This window comes from Lissotriton vulgaris, chromosome 7 (assembly GCF_964263255.1).
Source record: "Lissotriton vulgaris chromosome 7, aLisVul1.2, whole genome shotgun sequence".
NCBI classification, from domain to species: domain Eukaryota; kingdom Metazoa; phylum Chordata; class Amphibia; order Caudata; family Salamandridae; genus Lissotriton; species Lissotriton vulgaris.
The window spans coordinates 314784328-314804566 of NC_141695.1; the positions used below are offsets into that span (position 1 = coordinate 314784328).

Sequence of the window (20239 nt, forward strand, 5' to 3'; positions counted from 1 at the left end):
TCCCCCCGAAGAAAGTGGACTGGGACAAGTTGACGGCATGTAGACAGAAAAAGGATGAAGCTGTCTCTGACTTTTTTACTCGGTTCGAGGAGACTTTTATGGACTTTAGTGGTCAGGATCTTTCGCAGGATGGAGGGTTACGACTTTTCATTAACAGATTCGTTATGAATCTGTTACCGGAAATATCGGCTAGGTTGCAGGCGTCGGAGAGTACGTGGACGACGTCCACCCCCTCTGGCATTTTAAGCATGGCTCAGTACTATGAACATAGGGAGAATGAGAATAAAGATAGGCAGGAGAAGAAGGCCAAGGACTTGAAGACAAGGGTGTTGCTGCAGCAGGTATCTAAAGGTCGGGGACGCGGTGCCCCACCTACGGTAGCGGGACGAGGGGGAAGTGGTTACGGAAGGGGTGAGAAGAGGGAGCGATTGGGACCGAATCAGTGTGCAAAATGTAAACAGGAGGGGCACTGGTGGAGAGATTGTCCGGAGTTCCAGTCGAATGCCGGACAAGGCAGAGGGCGAGGTCGAGGTGATTTTCGGAGGGATGACAGGCAGTCTGATGGTGGTAGAAGACCGGGAGGGAATTGTTTCGACGGAGATAGGGATCAGCAACACTTTCAAAGAGGAGATGGACAGTATTACAATGACGACTATACTATGGACGACTTGACCGGATTTTCTCATAACTAGGACAGCGTAGGACAGAGCGAGGGACCAGTTTCTGTGGATGTTGATCAACGAGGACCCTATGTGACTGCAGATTTGTCGGGGTCCCCTCAGAAATTTTTTGTAGATACGGGTGCTATGAAAAGTTCGGTGGCACATTCTCAGGTCCCAGGGGCGGCTCTGTCTGGCAAGAATAATATCTCCATAGGGTTCTCAGGTACTCCTGTGATTAGCCCCATCTCCAAGCCTCTTGCTCTAACGATTGATCCTTTTACTGTTGACTCTCCCTTTCTTTTGACTTCGAATTGTGGTGAGAATTTGTTGGGTTTGGATTTGTTAAAGAGATTGAATGCCACCATTTATTGTTCTCTGGATGGTGTCTACCTCACATTGGGTCCCACTGTCGCACGTGCACAGCAGTGTTTTTCTAAAGATGAGCCTCTGCCAGCTGAACTTGGCGAGATCCCAGAGAGCTTGTGGGCTGGTAGCGATACTGATGTGGGAAAAATGGATATTGCCCCTGTGTCCATCAAAGTTAAGGTAGGGGCTCGACTGCCGAGAATACCCCAGTACAAGTTATCTAGAGATGGTGAGAAGGCTCTGTTGCAGATAATACAAGATTTGATCCGATCAGGGGTTGTGGAAGAAACGGACTCTAACAGGTGTAATAGTCCTATTCTTCCGATTCTTAAAAGACAGTCAGCCGACGCCAGTGATGATGCACCTGATGTTTACAGATTTGTGATTGATTTACGCCACATTAACCAGGTGGTTGAGCCCCAGTACCCGGTAGTCTCTGCTATTACCACAATTCTAACGATGATTCCCCCATCGGCTAAATATTTTTCTGTCCTGGACCTGAAGAATGCTTTCTTCAGTATTCCTGTGCACGGAGATAGTCGTTACCTCTTCGGATTCTCATTGGCTGGCCAAAGTTTTAGATTTTGTAGAATTTCTCAAGGTTATACAGAGAGCCCCAGCATTTACAGTCAGGCTTTGAAAGCTCAGTTGGATGATTTGGAACTTCCTGAAGGCAATGTCTTATTACAATATGTGGATGACATTCTCATTGCATCAGACACCGAGGATGGGTGTCGGGATGCTACAGTTAAATTGTTACATCACTTGGCTCACAAGGGACACAAAGTGTCCCTTCCTAAATTTCAATACTGTCAACAGGAGGTTACCTACTTAGGTCATCTCCTATCGAAGGAGGGGAGAAGGTTGACACCGGAGCGCATAAAGGCGATAACTAACATGGCTGTACCTAACACGCAGCGAGAGGTGCACACGTTTTTGGGCATAACCTTGTATTGTCGCCAGTGGATACCCAATTATGCCTTACTAACAAAACCCCTACTGTATCTGAATACTAAAGAGGTGCGCGAACCCCTACCCTGGACTCCAGCATGTCAGGAAGCTTTTGAGTCACTAAAAACTGCTTTGTGTTCTGCACCCGTTCTGGGAACACCTGATTACCAGAAGCCTTTTGTGCTCTATGTACATGAGGCAGAAGGTTGCGCGTTGTCTGTATTAACACAATTTTTTGGCGGGAAACAGAGACCTTGCGCTTACTTTTTCGCTATGCTTGACAATGTGGCGAGAGCGCTGCTGAGCTGTCTAAGGGCTACAGCGCTGCTGCGGTCTCAATTAGACAATCGGCGGGGCTCGTGTTGGGTTCGGACCTCACAGTAATGGTACCGCATGCTGTGGACATCCTATTGAATAGAACGCAGACGCAGCATTTAACTAGTGCTCGTCTTACTGGCTACGAAATGACATTGTTTGCACCCCATGTTACGATTAAAAGATGTGCCACTCTGAACCCAGCCACGTTGCTACCCATCCCTTCAGATAAAAAGGACGATGAAGTCCATGATTGCTTGTTTCGACAGAGGAAGAGACGAAGGGAAGAATAGACTTGACAGACACACCCCTAGACGATCCTGATGGGGAACTGTATGTTGATGGGTCCTCTTTTAAACTTGCAGATGGTACTTCAACTGCAGCATACGCAGTTACAACATTAGAAACAGTGGTGGAGACTTCTAGGATTCCATATCATTCGGCTCAAGCCGCAGAAATAATAGCTTTGATGCGAGCGTGTGAATTGAGTGAAGGACTGGACATGAATATTTACACTGACAGCCAATACGCCTTCGGCGTGGCTCATAGTTATGGGCGACTGCAGGCGTTTTTGACATCACATGGACAGAGAATTCAGAATGGCCCATTGATATTACGACTACTAACAGCATTGACACTCCCCAGACGATTAGCTGTGATAAAGTGTAGTGCACCCAAAGCAGTGGTGGATGATGTAGGACGGGGTAACGCATTTGCAGACCAGACAGCTAAGGAGACAGCTAGGACGAAACTCCCACAAATGTTTGTGGCAGTACCAGCTAGGTGGGTACCAGGTGTTAACATGTTCGCATATACTGTGCAGAGTGTGAGAAACATACAAGAAAAAGCGACTGAGGATGAGTTGAGGACATGGAAGGATGGTGGGGGGCGGTTGGACTCTGATGAATGTTGGACGGATGTGTCAGACAAAAGATGATGGTTACTACCGGACACATATGTCCTCCCAGTGGTGACAATGGCTCATGGGCCAGCCCATATTAGTGCGAAGGGAATATGCAAATTGTTAGACCCAGTGTGGAGCAACAAGAATATTCCCAAGGTGGCTACGCATTTAGTGCGACAATGCATGGTATGTTTAAGACATAATCCTGGAAAAGGAACTCCTGTGGGCAATTTCGCTCCTCCTTCTTTCCCTTTTGAGGTGATTCGGATGGACTATATTGAAATGGAGAGGATTATTAATCTCAAATATGTCCTGGTGGTGGTATGCTCTTTTAGTAGGTGGGTGGAGGCTTTCCCAACTAAAGATTGCACGGCCATTTCAATTATTATTATTATGTTTCTTATATAGCGCCTGAATCGACCCCCAAAGGGGTATCTCCGCGCTTGCCTTGGGAACCCGTCCTGGTTTTTCCCTGTGAGATAGCCCCTACAGGGCATCCCCAAGGTGAAAGCCAGGCATCCTGCCGCGGGGGGGCCGTTGTGGAGATTAAGCAAGCTTAATGCCCAGAGTTGCAGAGTGTGAACCCATGATTAGGTCAGGCACCGAAGCGAGAATTATTGAGTCCATGGACATTTGAGCTCAAGACCCTGCCGCGTCGGGAATTGAACCCTGGTCCCGGGTGTGACCTCTGCTTCAGGATCTGCCTGCTCTAACCAGTGAGCCACACTTCCCCACCGCTAAGATTTTGATAAAGGAGTACTTCTCCTGTTATGGCTTGCCACGGGTGATCTGGAGTGATAACGGCACGTCCTTCAATGCTGAGTTGATGAAACAAATATGTAAGGGACTACAGATTTACCAGAAATTTCACGCAGCTCAACACCCCCAAGCTGCAGGTCTAGTGGAGAGGTTCAACGGCACACTCAAATTAAAAATGGCCAAAATACAAGAGAGTACAGGGCTACGTTGGCCAGACGTGCTTCCCTTGGCCTTGCTTATCACCAGAGTAACAGTTAACTCCAAAACAGGCATTTCACCACATGAAGTTGTCTTCGGCCGCCCGCCAACGTGTGGGGGGTCCCGAGGCCAAAATGTTTTTCAGAAATAGAATACCCTTTGTTGATAGACTACTTGTGTGCTTTGACTAAAGATCTCCGTTCTATTCATCAGCAGGTAGCAGACACCCTGAAGCCGTTGCCGGAGGAGCCTGGACACACCATACAACCCGGGGACTGGGGCGCAGTGAAGAAGTATCAACGGAAGTCCTGTTTGGAACCAAGATGGTCGGAGCCGAGGCAAGTGCTCCTTACCACCCGCACCGCACTTCGAGTTGAGGGTCGGAAGGCATGGACGCATGCATCACATGTCAAACGTGTCCCGCTACCACTGCCGTAAGATGAATGGGTGAGAGGCGGCGTTGCTGATCACGAGTGTGAAACGGTCCCTAGATACGCTCCCTTCTCCGATGCTTCATTGAAGGGTGAGGAGTTGAGTACGAGAAATAAGAGGCCGAATCCGACTGCAAGCTCCGAGGTTTCCCCTGATCACAGTGAGCAAGCATCAGGGGATACAGTTGTTGCCAGAGACCTCCCCATTCTGTTCACAGATCCTGAAGTGCGAGGGAGCACTCGTTATAATCTGCGGCCCAGAAAGGAGAAAAATATGAAGGACTGAGCACTGGAAGAAGGGCTTAGATAGGGAACAGGTGCGGACAATGTTTGCAGAATAGCTCAGAGTTAGGGATGGACTGCTGGTAAGAGCCCTGGTGCATGGTCGAGACTTTGTTTTACGGACATTAGAGCTGTGTTTGGGCCCAGATTTAGTGCTCCTGAGTTGCTGCAGTTGTGCGACTCCATCGAGGGATTAGGGAAGGAACAATAGAAGTCTGCCTGTGAGACTTTAACGGACACAGGGAAGAAGATCCCTTTTTAGGGCTGAAGAACCCCTCTGGCCGGTTTCGGAGTGACTGGAACTATTTTACATTTTCAGTTTAGTTTTTCTTTTTGATTTTAGTTAGGGAAAAATGTACCCCTTTGGCCGTCCCGTCCCAGAGGAGGAGCAGCCTTTTGCAGCTCCTCGCAGACCAGAGCCTGATTCCCCATGGTTAGCTTTACCACGTAAAGGAAAAATTGTGGCCGTCATAATACTGATTATTGCGTTCATGCTGATCCTTGGAATATTGTTTTTTCTTGACAAAGCCTATCCCGTACATATGTTTGCACCCACACCTTCTGCCATTCCTGAACACAATAGGATTACTGTTGATTATGGTGAACAATGCCTGCGAAAAGGTTATCGAGATAATGTTTTTATTAAGACTCTACATCATGCTCATGCAGTATATAATGTGACCGATTGTTGGGTTTGTGGGTTGCTACCTTCAGCTGCTTATAAAAAGGATAGATTTTTAGCACTTCCTTTGACACCTGTGAATAGTTGTGTGGGGTGGTACACATTGATTGGTATGGTGAAATATTTCCAGCAACCCGATTTTCTAGATCCCGACTACCCAATAGAGGATCTACCATGACAATGCGAGTACGGCCTATGCCTACTTCTTCTCTTGGACAGCTGTTTACCGATGGACGTTTTGATCAAACATTTTTGGAGACATGTTCGAAGAAAGTAGGGCGATTCATGACGCCAAATGACACTGACAAAGTTCGGGAGAGTTTTCTACAGTTGAACTCTTCCCTGGCTTATAGACACCCCCCTGCGACAAATGGTAGCAGCCACTCCTTGTTGCCCTTAGCAGTCGTTGGGCCTTCACCATTTTTTTGTATCATAGGGAGGGGCCCTATAAAAGTTGGGAACAGTTCTTGCAATGTGACTGCATCGATCCGCCTGCCTCTTAGCCCTTCTTTAGTTAACCCTCCAAATATTTACTTTGTCTGCGGAGACAATGGGTACCTGTGGCTGCCTGAGGGTTGGTGTGGGGTCTGTTACCTGGCCTATCTGCTCCCACCTGTCTATGTAGCACCCTCAGATTATCATAAGACTCATCGTAGGTTTGCTGTTATGCCTGAGCAGCGCATAAGGAGGGCACTCCAAGTTGAGGATGTGGATCAGACAGACACCTCTCTACAACAGTGGACAGATTTTTCTAAAGGTTTACTGCCGTTCTGGGGTCCAATATTTAACAGTAGGGCTATCCGTAGATTATCGAGGGTAATGGAGAAAGTAGTGAACACTGAGGCGGACATCACAGCTAATATGTCTGTCGAGATGCAGGCTATGAGATTATTTACGATTCAAAACAGGATGGTGCTTGACGTCATCCTCGCTGATAGGGGTGGAGCCTGCCGCGTCATCGCGACATCTTGCTGCGTATATATTCTTGATTCAGCCCCCACTGTTAACTTAGCGGCGCAGAAACTTCATAGACTAGTGACTGAACTTCATCAAGACACTGGGACATGGTCACTACAAGGGTGGCTGTGGGGCGTTTTCTCCTCTTGGGGCTGGAAGATTCTAATGGGTGTTGTAGGAGTAGTGGGTGTGTTACTGACTTGTTGCCTTTGCATTTATTGTCTTCCCCCTTGTTGCTCAATGTGTGCCAGCAATTTACGGTCTCCTAAACAGGTGACTGGTCAATATCCTGTTTCTAATGCAATAGAACTTCCTGACATTCGTTGCTTGATGCTCATTGATGATGATATTTTTGGTTGAAGTGTTTCCCCGCCCTTAGTATGGTGTGTACAGACCCTACCTTTTTAGTTAATAAAGGCTACGCTCCAGTTAGCCAAATGATGCTAAAAGGAGGGTCTGCTAGGTTTCATTTTCTGATGCCCCGCCCACTGTCATTTACATATGCGAGTTAGCATCATGTGTCTAACTAATGTCGTATTCACTTGTGCCTTTTTGCGTTTCTACTATTCATAGTACTATTCATTTATGCGTGTGGTGATGTTCAGTTTTCTTAGCTTAGCTTGTGTGCCACCATTTTGGATGTTCCTCTGTGTATGCGAGTCACACTCGCTCATCCCCCCTCCCGTAGGAATAGGAAAAACCCTAATGCAGCAGTTTTTCGTTTCTTAGCTAACTGTGGCCGAAACGAACAAGTTTCGTATCTGTAATGTTCTCATGCTCTGGAGACGCTGAGGCCCGGCTCCGCGGCCTTGGGCAGAGATAACCAAATGTTGCTCTTGCAGGTGCAGATGCCTCTTGTGTGAGGCCATTGTTCCCCTCTCTGGGGTTCAGTACTTTTCCAATATAGGCGTGTTTTACTTTGCTGTACCATGATATAATGTATTACTGTGATGAGATGAGTCAGTCCTCTCGGCGCACTCTTAGGGGTGAGGTCGGACAGGGCCCTCTCGTATGGGAGTTTGTGGCCTAATAAAATTACCTTGTTTATTCTTCTCCACTGTCCGGCTGACTTCTTACTGAGTAACTATAGGTGAGTGTGGTAAGTCACTCGGTGGATTTGAGCCACGCTTATCAATATACATAAAATATATCATAGGTAAAGTGGCCTCAATGCATCCAGATCATAAGTACAAATAAACCAGTAAAGGTCTATAGTAAATCCAGCATAGATCAGCCTTATAAGAATGAGAAAGAGGGTTCCGTTAAGGGGAAAAAACTGTCCTTTTATAGGACTTTAGACACAGAATTTCACTCGTTACTACTAAGTACATAGTTCGCTGGCGGTGCATCAATGATGAACAGGCGCCAAGAAACAATTTAATTTTACATGGGATTTAGAGGTCACCAGAATGTATCCAGGTGATGTGAATCGTAACACCGTTACAGAGCCATCTGGGACTGATAGGTTGTCCTTGGTTAGGGGCTTCTTAGGTACATAGACTAGGAAATCTTCATTCGTTCCATGAAAAACTCACAATTAGTAGAGTAAGGCTACAACAACAACTATGCGGTGTATCGCAAAGTCCTTTTAAATTTAAATACAGTACGATGTCAATTTATGTCAGCACAAATCTGATTTTGCACAGGAGGAGCATAATAAGAGGTAAAACAATGTTCTCGTCTTTAGTTCACTGCTTATGTCTGCCTTAGGAATAGGGCTTGCCAATTTTCAGTCTTCATGGTTAACTGGGTAAGATAATTGGGATCTCATCAGTAACAGGTTCTTCTGAAGTAATATCCTTTGGGCAAAAACCCTCACAGTTCATGCCTTTGGACTCCGGGCCGGTAATCTTGATGAATAAGTGCCTCGGCCGGCTCTCCCTAAGATAAAGTTATTTAGGCACTTCTATTGAACGCTGAACTCTTTGTATTGATAGGGCCAGAGGTCGATTTGCTTGTCACATAGATCTGGTTTACTTGTCACATAGCTCTGGCGGGAATTAGTGGTCTGGAACTTGCTGCAAGTAAGGAATTAATAAACCAACAATGTACTGAAAGGGGCAGTGTATAAAGCAAGTACAGCTCAAAACATAATACGATGCCAGTACGAGGGTTTTCGTCTATTAGTTACAGAGAAATTATGCCCACTCGGAGGAGCTTCAGCAAGATTGACAAGTGCTGTCTTCTTGCTGGCATTCATCCCATTTACCAGAGTCCGCTCAATTACAACACTCATACATGCTAAAACCATTTTAGAATCCCATGCATGTCACCCAACACCAAGCGAGTAACAAATAGGTAAAGAAATACATCTGGCCCGGCAAGCACAGTGAGCTGGGATGGTGTGGCCCCTGGTGGTCTGAGATGACACCTAGACCCATATGGCACGGGGCGAGATCCCAGGAAGCACTGGAAGTAGCTCGCAAGCGGGTAAACGCGGCCATGCGCAAGTTCACAGAGATGCGAGGGTTAGGTTTCATAAGACACAGCCTGCTGCACGCAAAATCGGTCGGCTGCTGGGAAACAAAATTTTCCTGCTAGACCTGGGTGAAGCGCTAGAAGCAGCCGGGTGCAAGTTGGAAAAGATACAAGGGGCTAAGTGGTGGGGGCTCTGGGTGCAGCGGGTGCCACACCCAGGGCTATGGGGGAGTTACAGGGCAATCCCGACACAGGAAAGGCACAGGACCAGGACCTGAAGCCTCCAGTGATAAGCGCACAGTGCATAAGTCATACAGGCTTCAAGGGGTCCTTCTTGGGAACTTGGAGTGCGACGGCGCCCCGTTAGTCTTTAGGGCGGTTGTAAACCTGAACAACCGGGGGCTTGCTTTATCGGCTCCGCCCAGCTGGGGAAGGTGTGAGTCACTCTCCCTTCTTCAGCGGGCGGGGTGGGTGGACGATAGGTTCACCGGTGGGAGGAGTAAATCCTCCCAGGTACCACACCGGGCTATGGCCGAAGGTGTCATTCTTGGATGAACTTCAGGTGCCCTGCAATGAGGGGTTGCGGGGCGAGCGGGGTCGCCTGTAAGATAACCCACCTTTTATTTGTATACAAATAAACCTGCAATTTTATACCTCCAATAACTTGATGTCTGTGTATTATTGTAGAGTGGTTGTGGGGTTGCGGGCAGCGGAGTAACGATGGAGATACCAAGGCCCGAGCGCGGTGCAGATATCAGCCGCCCCGGCACTCCGGCCCCTCATGAGCAGATCTATCAGCTTACTAGGACATCTGGGGTTCAGATCACAGCAGCAGGGCTGGATTTGAGCGGCAATACGCAGCTAGGTGGAGAAACTTATCTGGTGGCTCCGGAGCTCCTGAGTCAGGTGGCCATCAAGGTCGCCTACTCGGCCACACCCCCAATAAAAAGATATTCAAAAAGAAGAAGAATACAACTCCACTTGACAGCTAAGATCATCTCATCATTTCTTGCTGACTGACCCACAATCCAAGAAATCCTCAGGGGGAGGAAATTCCTGTAGTGTCCTTTGCACAAAATGGTCGATCAATTGCCACTCTCTCTCATCCATCCTTAAGTGCAGGAAAGCCATCTGATCAATCCCAGTCCTACCACTTCTGGTGTTAGCTAATTATCTCTATTTTCTGATCTTAGTATCTTAGTATGGACCTAGTTTCATAGTGCCAAGAAACCTCTTCTGTGGTGTATTTTCTGTGCTTTATAAATGATGACATTGGTACATATGGAATTGCATATTGACAGGTTTTTATTTTTTTTACTCCATGGAGAGAATTGTGTGGTTGTTCCCCTCCTATTCTCAACAATGGAATCTTGTATTAGTCACGGACAGTGGGTTTCGTTCATCAGGGACAGTGGGGTCTTTTATTAATCAGGGACAGTGGGGTCTTTTATTAATGAGGGACAGTGGAGTCTTTTATTATTCACGGACAGTGGGTTCTTTTATTAATCAGAGAGAGTGGGGTATTTTATTATTCACGGACAATGTTTTTTTTATTAATCAGGGTCTGTGTGGCATTTCATTATTCACGGACAGTGGGGCGGAGATGGTCCTGGCCTTTTACCTCTAGCCACAAGGTATAATGAAATCATTGCTGTGCCGGGGAGGGCTGTGCTTGAATTATTTTGCAGGGTGCGCCTTTCACTGGTGTGTACCATGGGGCTGACGAACAACTAAAATACACAGCAGGGCCGGTCTTTCTGATATCTGGCCGCTAAGCTGTGGAACTCTCTTCCCGTTCAGACCTGTCGCCTGGGTGGCCTGCTTTCTTTCCGCAAGGCCATCAAAACTCATCTGTTTCCAACGGGCTCGTCCTGCTGCCTTTCTGACACGCTTACAGCGCCGGGACTCCCCTTTGCTGGGGCAGCTGCGAGCTTTATAAAATCACCTATCAATAACAATAACAGACAACAGCTCTAAAACAAACGGCTGCTGGAAACAGGGGCGGCTCTAGGCTCATGATGGCCCTGGGCAGGGAGCGCAGGTAGGGGGCCCCGGAAGAGGTGGTTGGGGCGGAGTGGGGAGGCCAGTGAAGAGGGCGGGGGGGTCAGTGTGTTTGGAAGTGGAACAGAGCCGGAGGCTACCAAATCCCTGCCAGGGGCCGCCACACAAATATGTATCGATCCTCCGAGGAATATTATATTAAGGATATATATTGGCGTTGTGGCCCCTGGGGTTTGGTGGCCCTGTGCAGGTGCACAGCTTGCACATGCCTAAGGCCGCCCCTGCTGGAAAAGAGTCCCGTTGTTAGATGTTTTCTAAGCGGTGTAAGGTCTGCGGCAGGTCCGGGCTGAGGTGGGGGCGCCTTCCAGCCTTTGGCCGCTGCTTTGACCGAGTGCGGCCGCCCAGCGTTACTAGGGAACTTCTAGGAAGTCAAAAGTAACTGGCTGCCAATCATAATTAGGGCTCCCGGTTTTATGGTATATTTTTCTTTAACATTTATTTCCCTCTGTATTTATCCATATTTTTTCGGCCATCTTATCAGTATTTATCCATATTTATTTTGTGTTTTGTGAATAAATACTAGTAAAACTGCATATTTCCACGTTTATTTAACTGATAAACGCGCACTCATACTTTGATATCTGTTCTGTTGCAGCAAATTAAGCAGCAATCTCGAACAGAACACATCACAGCTAAATGTTGGCTTATTCCACAAGCATATGTTAACATATACCTTTATTTAAGGAAATGTAATCCCGAGCTTTAACTTCCCATGCTGTCTAAACTGGAATTCATGAAAAACAGCCCGGAAAGTCGCTTAAAAGAATTCCAACGTTCTGTATTTATCTGCTTTTATAAATAAATGCAGACAAAGAGCACACCGTTTGTTGTTAAAGTTTATTCTATGCTTGACGGGCAGGCAATGTAGCGACCTCAGAGCCTCAAAGATGTGATCACAGGGCTTTGGGTTCCAAATCATTTTGGCTGCAGCATAATTCTAACTAGAGTTGCAGATGTCAAGCCGGAAGGTACAGAGGCCCTTGCAATGTATACCGTCTGACTAAAGAAGGGCAATTTAATGATCTGCTTTCACAAATGGAGTTGAAAAAAGGTCAGTTCTTTACAACTGCCTTTACGTGGTCTTTCATTGTTAAGTCAGGATCAGTTTTTACTCCCTGAGATGTTATGCTATTAGCAAATTTAGGCATGGGTCCTACTAGTATCATCATTGTAGAACAGTGTTTTACCACCCTAAGAAAAGACGGAGGGATGGATGAGTGAAAGGGTGGATGGATGGATGGATGGATGAATGTGTGAAAGGCTGAATGGAAGGAGTGAAAGAATGAATGGATAAGTGAAAGGACGGTAGATAGATGGATAAATGAAAGGGTGAATGGATGGAGAATCGAAAGGGCGGATGGACTATTCGAGAAAAGATGGATGTTGAGTAAAAGGATGGATGGATTAGTGAAAGGTTAAAGAGATGGATGAGTGGACGAATGGGTGGTAGGGTGGATGGATGAGTGAAAGCATGGCTGAGATTAAGAGTAGATGAGTGAAAGGGAGGAAGGATGGAGTGAAAAAGTGGATTGAAAGAGTGAATAGAAAGGATGGGTGGATTAAAATCAAGAGGGGAATTATACAGGGTTGTGTTTTGCACCTTTTTTGTTTCCTCTTGTTATTAATGGGGTCGATGATGCCCTAATCAGGCTCTGTGGGCCTACACGTCCATCGTACCCGGACGTTCGGTCCCCATGTTGTTGTACGTTAACAGCGCTGTGCTGATGTCAAGGACTCCCGTCGGCTTGCAGACCGTTTGACACATTTGCTGATTTCACGAAAATGAAGATTAATAAATGTAATACATACACAATGGCATGTGGTAAAAAGATGCAAAAGTGTAGGACATTCTATATTAGGGGTTCCCCAATTTAGGGTGAACTCATTTTGTTATTTGCGAATCCTATTCTGTTATAATGGCTCATGGACCCAACAAAAACAGAAAGGGAGGTCTCCTCACGATTCCAGTGTCGGGACGAGGAGTGAAAGACAAGCAAGAAATCAAAACAGTCCCTATCTTTAACTTAAAAAAAGGGTAATCCTATCCATAGTGTACCACCATAACTCAAGAGATCCTTACAACTAAAACCACTTTGTCAAAGTATATACACAATGAAAAAAACAATTCTTGTAAAATTTGAACAATTTATTGCAAAATGTACAGTATCAAATATTAATTACAGTGCCACAATATAAAATAGTTAAAAGAGTGTCAGCACCCTTCCAATGGTTCAGTGGTGCAAATGTTTTAAACACACAAAATCAGGATTAAAAAGCAAATGGCTATTAAAAACAAGTTGTCGACGCAGCGTTTCGGTTTTTATGATGACACCTTCATCAGGACAGGGTTTTTAAAAACGAACTCTCATTACATTAGAGATGTATTCCTCTGTAATCAATTCGAGGAAGGAATCCATAAATCATCACGGGACACCATTTAATAATATTGGTGTAAATGGTCCACACACATCTTTGTGTCTGAAACTTCACTTTTTCGTGGAGTTTTCTTTATTAGAAGGAAAAAGGAGCCACCGTTATAAGGGACTTTTTGGAGTTCTCCTTAAGTACAGGGGATCAGCCTAAAGTGTAGCACGTGACTGGATGACGTCAAGTTCTTTTTTTGCGTGCTGCCTTTTCTCTTTACTCTATTCGGAAGGTTTATTTTCAATTTACCGCCCTTGCGTTCAGTATTCGGCCTCCCTGCTCCTTTTTCACTCCTTTTCGTCAGGTTGCAGGTAACGCTGCGTCGACAACTTGTTTTTAGGTTTAAAGTATTTTATTGAAGCAGGGTGGGATAGGACACAGAGGGGTGAGAAACAGGTGACCCACAAGATCCGCGCACCAGTGCGCATCATACAGCCAATACAATAATACAGTTACAATTTTGCAAGAGGCTCCGTCCGACTCGGGAGCATAGCTTCAGCACCTGTGGGCACGGACAAACGACGAGGGGAGGGGAGGGGGGGGGGGGGGAAGGGGAGGGAAGGGATGAGGAGAGGAAAAAAAAATCAGGAGGGAAGGAACAAAAGAAAGAACGCATGGGGAAGCAAAAAAGAAAAAAAAAGGGGGGGGTGAAGGGAGGAGAAACAACCCCGCTCCAAAAAACCTACCCAACCAAACTGAACCCCCAACTACCATACCCCGACCCACCCCCTGTACTGTGCCAGCATCTACAGTCCCCGCCTCTGTGAACTCTCCATGAAGCACTACTATGCAACACCAACCCCACCCACTCAGGCAGGCGGGTCCGGCGGCGGCGTCAGCCTCAACAACCGCAGATATCTAGGGCAGGTAATCTCTCGAAACTCAGAACATAACAGGCTGTGAAAGGGCTCCCACAATTCCTCAAAGGTATCAGTATCCCCCAGGGCCACTAAGGACATCTTTTCCATTCCAAGAACATGCCACAATCTGTGCAGCCAACCAACTACAGAGGGAAGTGTTGTAGTGCGCCAGTGTATGAGAATATTCTGCACCGCTGACCCCAGCGCAATTGCGATCTGTCTACCCCTCTTGGACCTAAGGGGATACATCAACCCATTCGGCAACCCCAACAGGACATAGGCCGGGAACCTAGGCAGTTCTATCCCAAAGCATTTGTCAACCTCGCTCAGGACCTCTTCCCAGTACGGAGCCAGCAGGGGGCAATCCCACAGTATGTGTGTCAGTGTACCAGTGTTGCCACAGTTGCGCCAGCACGTCCCCGGTATCGCCCTATCCATCTCGTGCAGTTTCTCCGGAGTGCGGTACCAGTAGGTCGAGATTTTAGTAAAGGTCTCCGTAAGACCCGTGTGGTAGGCCGAGTGGCGCGCACGGTAGGAGATGTGGTCCCATTCTTTATGACTCAGCTCGCGCCCAAGCTCTCGCTCCCATCGTTCCCGACCAGGGTTGTGTATGTGAAATGAGGGGGGCTGCAGCATTCTATACAGGTCCGAGATCAGTTTGGCGTCCGACGTGCGAGTAATTAACCAACGCTCATACTCCGTGATTTCCCTGTGTGCCGCGTCGCGCACTTGGGGTTGTAATGCCCAGTGGCGCGCCTGCATGTATCGCATGCGTTCCGTCTCAGGGAGGCCATAATCCCTCTGCAAGTCCTGGAAGGAGACAACTCCCTCGGGGGAGTACAAGTGGTACAGAGTGCAGCAGCGGGCCACCCGCCAGCGTTCATAGGCTCCCTGTTCCAGCCCCGGGCCGAAGTCCGGGTTGCCAATGAGCGGCGTGAAGGGAGAGGGGAAGGTAGTCAACTCGCATCTGGCAGCCACCGAGTCCCACGTCTGGAGCGGGACCCGCGTCACCAAAGACGCGTAAAGATTGGGGGGTCGATGGGCTCGCCTCAGGAATGGTACTTCCTGCAGCGTCCTACCCGCCACCGCCTGATCTTGGAACAACCAGTGTTTATCAGATTCCCACCGGCTCCATTCCACGAGGTATCGGAGCTGAGCGGCCTGAAAATATTTCCGTAAATCCGGTATCCCCAGCCCTCCGGATTCCGGCGAGAGCATAGCGATGCCCCTCTTGATCCTCGGCCTACGGCCCTGCCATACGAATCGCGAAATGGCAGTCTGAGTCTCCGCAAGCCACCCCGCAGGAGGGTGGAGCGGCAATGCTCTGAAGAGGTAAAGCACCTGAGGCAGAAGGGTCATCTTCACCGCGGCCACCCTACCCAGTAGCGACAGCGTGCCTTTATCCCACCGGCCCAATTCCTCCTTGATTTTAGTGCCTAGAGCTGCGTAATTGGCCTTAACCATCTCCGGGAGGGAGGGCGCCAGCAGGATCCCCAAATACGGGATCTGGTCCTTGGACCAGCTCAGAGGGTAAAGCCTCTGCAGTTCCACTCTAGTGGCGGCAGATAGCGAGATGTCCAGGGCGGCCGACTTACCCAGGTTCACCTTAAAGCCCGCCACGTCAGCGAATAAGTTCAGTTCCTCCACACAGGCCGGTAGCGATCTCCGCGGGTCATCCAGCGTCAGAATGACATCGTCCGCGTACAGGCTAATCGCGTGGCGGAACCCGCCCATCTGGACACCGATAATGTCAGGGTTCTGCCTAACCCTCTGGGCAAATGGCTCCATGTACAAGGCAAAGAGCAAAGGGGAGAGCGGGCATCCCTGTCTCGTGCCCCGTTCAATGGGGAAGGGTCGAGAGCTGCCGCCGTTCACCCGGACCACCGCAGATGGGAACCAGTAGCAGTTAAAGATCAGGTGACGAAACTTCTCCCCTATCCCAAATTTGTTCAGGACTTTCTCAAGGTAGGGCCAGTGCACCCTGTCAAAAGCTTTCTCCGCGTCAATGGACAGGAGCATCCTCTCTCCAGGGATCCTAGAAGCCTTCTCGAGAATGTGCGTCACCCTCTTCGTATTATCTACCGTTTGCCTACCGGGCACGAAGCCCGCTTGGTCCGAGTCAACCATACCGGGGAGATGCAACGCCAAGCGTGCCGCTAAGATACTGGTGAACACCTTCAAATCGGTGTTCAGCAGCGAAATGGGACGATAGGACCCACAGGCGGTCCTGTCCTTGCCCGGCTTAGGGATCACTGAGACCGTGGCCTGGAGAAATTCGGAGGGGATGGCTCCCGGCTCTGCGAAGGAGTTAAAAAGGCGAGTCAGCAGAGGCGCCAGCTCCTGACAGAAGGTTTTGTAAAACAGCGGGATGAAGCCATCCGGACCCGGGGCCTTGCCCAGTTTGAGCCGGGATATCGCCGTAACCACCTCCTCAATGCGTATGTCACGCTCCAGATACTGAGCCTGATCCTGAGTCAGCGACGGAAGCGGAACCGAGTCCAGGTAGTCCCCCTCAGCCTGGGCCGAAGGTGGCTTCCCGGAGTAGAGGTCCGCATAAAAGCCGCGGAAGACATCCGCTATGTGTTCATCGGTCGTGACTCTGCCTCCGGCCGGGTCCAGCAGTTCCTTCACTCGGTGCTGCTGGTGCTGCACCCTGAGTTTGTTAGCCAGGAGCCGCCCACACCGATCGCCCCCTGTGTAATATTTGTGCTTCAGGCGGAGCACTGCGTACTCCGCCCGATCCGTGTCTAGGGCTGCCAGGAGCTTCCGCGCCGCCTTCAGCTGCCTCCACACCCTGGGGGCCCCTGTCCTGTGATGAACCTGTTCCAGCTCCCTCACCCGCTGGGTGAGCTCATCTCTCTTAAGTTGCCGGTCCCTATTCTCGGCAGCGGAAATCGCGATAAATTCGCCTCGGAGCACGGCCTTTAGGGCCGCCCACTGTGTCGCACGGGAAGTGTCCCCATTGTCGTTCACGGTCTGAAAAGCCAAAATGGCCGCTCTGATCTGATCCACCACCGACCGCCTATGCAAAAGCGTATCTCGGAGCCTCCAAACCCCCCTCGACCGAGCCACCGGCGGAAGCGTGAAAGTGCCCTCAACTGGGGCGTGATCGGAAAGAGAAAGGACCCCCATGTCCGCATTCGAAGCCAAAAGAAGCAGCGGGCCCGACACTAGGAGGTGGTCTAAGCGCGCATAAGATCCATGGGCGTGTGAGAAATAAGAGTATGCGCGGGTGGTGGGGTGGAGGCAGCGCCACATGTCATGCAGGTCCAGCTCCGCAAGTCGAGTTCGAATCGAGCCCGAAAGCTCACCCAACTGCTGGCGCCGCTGCACAGACCTATCCAGCGCCGCGTCAAAAACCAGATTCAAATCACCCCCCAACACTATGTGCCTATCAGAGGTGAATGCAACGTCGTCCAAGGCCCTGTGTAAGAATTGGTCCTGATGATCATTGGGGCAGTAAACGGAGCCTACAGTCAGTGCTAAGCCCCCCACCTTGATTCTATATACCAGGAGTCTTCCTTTCTGCTCCGCCACCTTGCTCACAACCTCGCCCCCGAACCTTCTAGAAAACAAAATGGCCACCCCTGCCGTCTTGGAAGTGCTAGAGGAAAATAGCTGTGTGGGGAACTTGGGGGTTCGCATCCGCGAGCAGTCCTTAGCCAGCAAGTGGGTCTCCTGCAGCAGGCAGATATCCGCTTGTGAGTTTTCCAGCAGGGATAACACTGCCCGCCGCTTAACCGGATTATTCAGCCCTTTCACATTGAGAGTAAGCACCTTAAGAGCCATCAAAGAGAGAGTTCAGGGAGCACATATCAAAAGGCAAAGCCCCGTCAGCAAACACAGAAGGCACCCTCCGAGACCTCAAAACAGAGCAACGTTGAATCAACCATTGGCACAGTACAGTCCCCGAACCCCAACACCCCACGACCAAAAACCCCCCCCCCGCCCCTACACCAGCAAATCCACACCACCCCCCGCTACTGGCCCCCCCTCCAGGTCCCAAAATCAAAACAGCTGCCCGTCCGCCCCAGCCCCTTCCCCCGCTTCTCAAACTTCTCAAAAAAGACATTGTCCCAGTCCGGCCCAAAACGGGCAAGGCCGTGGAAAGTCAACCTGGTGGACGTCCAGCCACCACCTTCAGCACTCGCCCTTCCTCCCGTGCCACCCCCCGAAACCCCGCACCTGCAATAAGAATGTGCTAAAGTAGACTCCCCCCGGAGTGAGTTCAGGCCGTCAAGGCCACTTCGCCATTCGCCGCCACTCTGGAGGCCTCCTGGATGGCAGCCGCCATTTCAGCCCGGATTGCAGGCGAGCCCGGGCGTTCCGCCGGGGGAGAGGCCCCCCTCAGCTCGTTGCCAGCCGTTACGATTGCTGCGCCTCCGTCGCGGGGCCGGGGTATCCGTGTCTGTTGCAGTGAGGCCCAGCACCTCGCAAACATCTTGAAGGGACCGAAGTTGATGTAAGACACCGTTCCACCTGAAGATCAGGCGGAAGGGGTGCCCCCAGGAGTACTGCGTTTCATGCTCCCGAAGGAAGTCCGTAGCGATCTTGAAGGATTTCCTCTTCTGTAACGTGACTGTGGATAAGTCCTGAAACAGTGTCACAGGATGGTCCCGGAATCGAAAAGGCTGCTGCCCTCGTGCCGCACGGAGGATCCGCTCCTTCAAAGGAAAGTTCGGGAGGAAGGCCAAAATGTCCGGGGCGGGCGCCGTGGCCCTGCGGGGGCGACCCACCCGGTGCGCCCGGTCAATGCGAATCCGAAAGTCCTCCGGCTCTCCCAGGATCGCTCGGAAGAGGGCCACCAGATATGCCGTCACGTCTTCACCCTCCTCACCAGACGGCACTCCGCGGACCCGAATGTTGTTCCGCCTGGACCGATTTTCAAGGTCCTCGGCGTGGGCCTGTAGCTCAATCTGTTGCTCCCGGAGCCGCAGGACCTCCTGCTGCAGATGGGTGATCTCCTCATCCCTGGAGTGGCCCGCTTCCTCCACCGTGTTCACCCGATCCCCCAGGGAGTCCATCTCTCTCCTCACTTCGCGGACCTCCCCGGCCACTTCATTCTTGAGTGCTTGGAAGTCGTCCCTCAGGGAGCTAAACAGGGACTCGAGAAAGGACCTCGTCACCGGGGGCTCTCCACCTTCTGCCCCCCTGGCTGGTGCCGGGGAGGTCGTGGCCGGTTGAGCACCTCCGCTGCGTAGGGCGCCCCGTCCCAGCATCTCCGGCAAGGTCCGGTCGCCTCTTCGCTGTCCCCTGGCATTCGACATTGTAGAGCGAGAACGGACACTGAGGCTCGCTGAACAGCAAAGAAAGCGGCTATATGCCAGCCGGGAGTGGTCGCAAAGAGCGCCAGGAGGGATGAGCTGCCCGGCCGAACTCCACAAAACGGCCGCTCAGTAGTGTTGTGGGGACAACGCCCAAGATGGAGACCCTTTGTCCTTCTCCGACCCAAGAACCAGAAATCCGGCCAGGGGGCTAGGTCACAACGCAACAGCCACCGGGGTCCGCTGCTTCAGGGAGAGATCAGTCTCGGGAGACTCGGTCCCCAGTTCCGCACAGATAACCAGCCGAGGCGACCTCCTCCAGCAGGCCTCGGCAAGCCACGGGCTGGCGTAGCGAGGTGGCACCGACTCCGCTACCGCTCTGCACCTCCGCTCCGCTCCGCTCCGTACAGCCGCTGCTGGACAGCTCCCGGCTGCACGCGAAGCCGTCGCCGAATCCCACTCCAACAGCACATGCACCACAGCGGGCTTCACACCTCAGAGGCCGATCGCCCCGTCGCGCTCCGAGGGTCGGGAGACTCGCGGCTTCCAGCTCTCACTCGGGTCGTACAGCGGGGTCCGATCTGGGCTACACCGGCCAAAATCTCGTCCCCGACGGCGCCAACCAGGCTCAGCAGGCTCTCCACACCTCCACCGCAAGCACCAGGCTCGGTGGCCGCGTGATCCGGGGGGGAATCAGCGGTTCCG

At 50.4% G+C, this 20239-nt stretch overlaps 1 pseudogene; it reads left to right on the top strand.

The window, feature by feature from the left end:
* The first annotated feature begins 5221 nt into the window (after positions 1-5221).
* Positions 5222-6867, top strand: LOC147701457 (uncharacterized; annotated as a pseudogene).
* The last annotated feature ends 13372 nt before the right edge of the window (positions 6868-20239 follow it).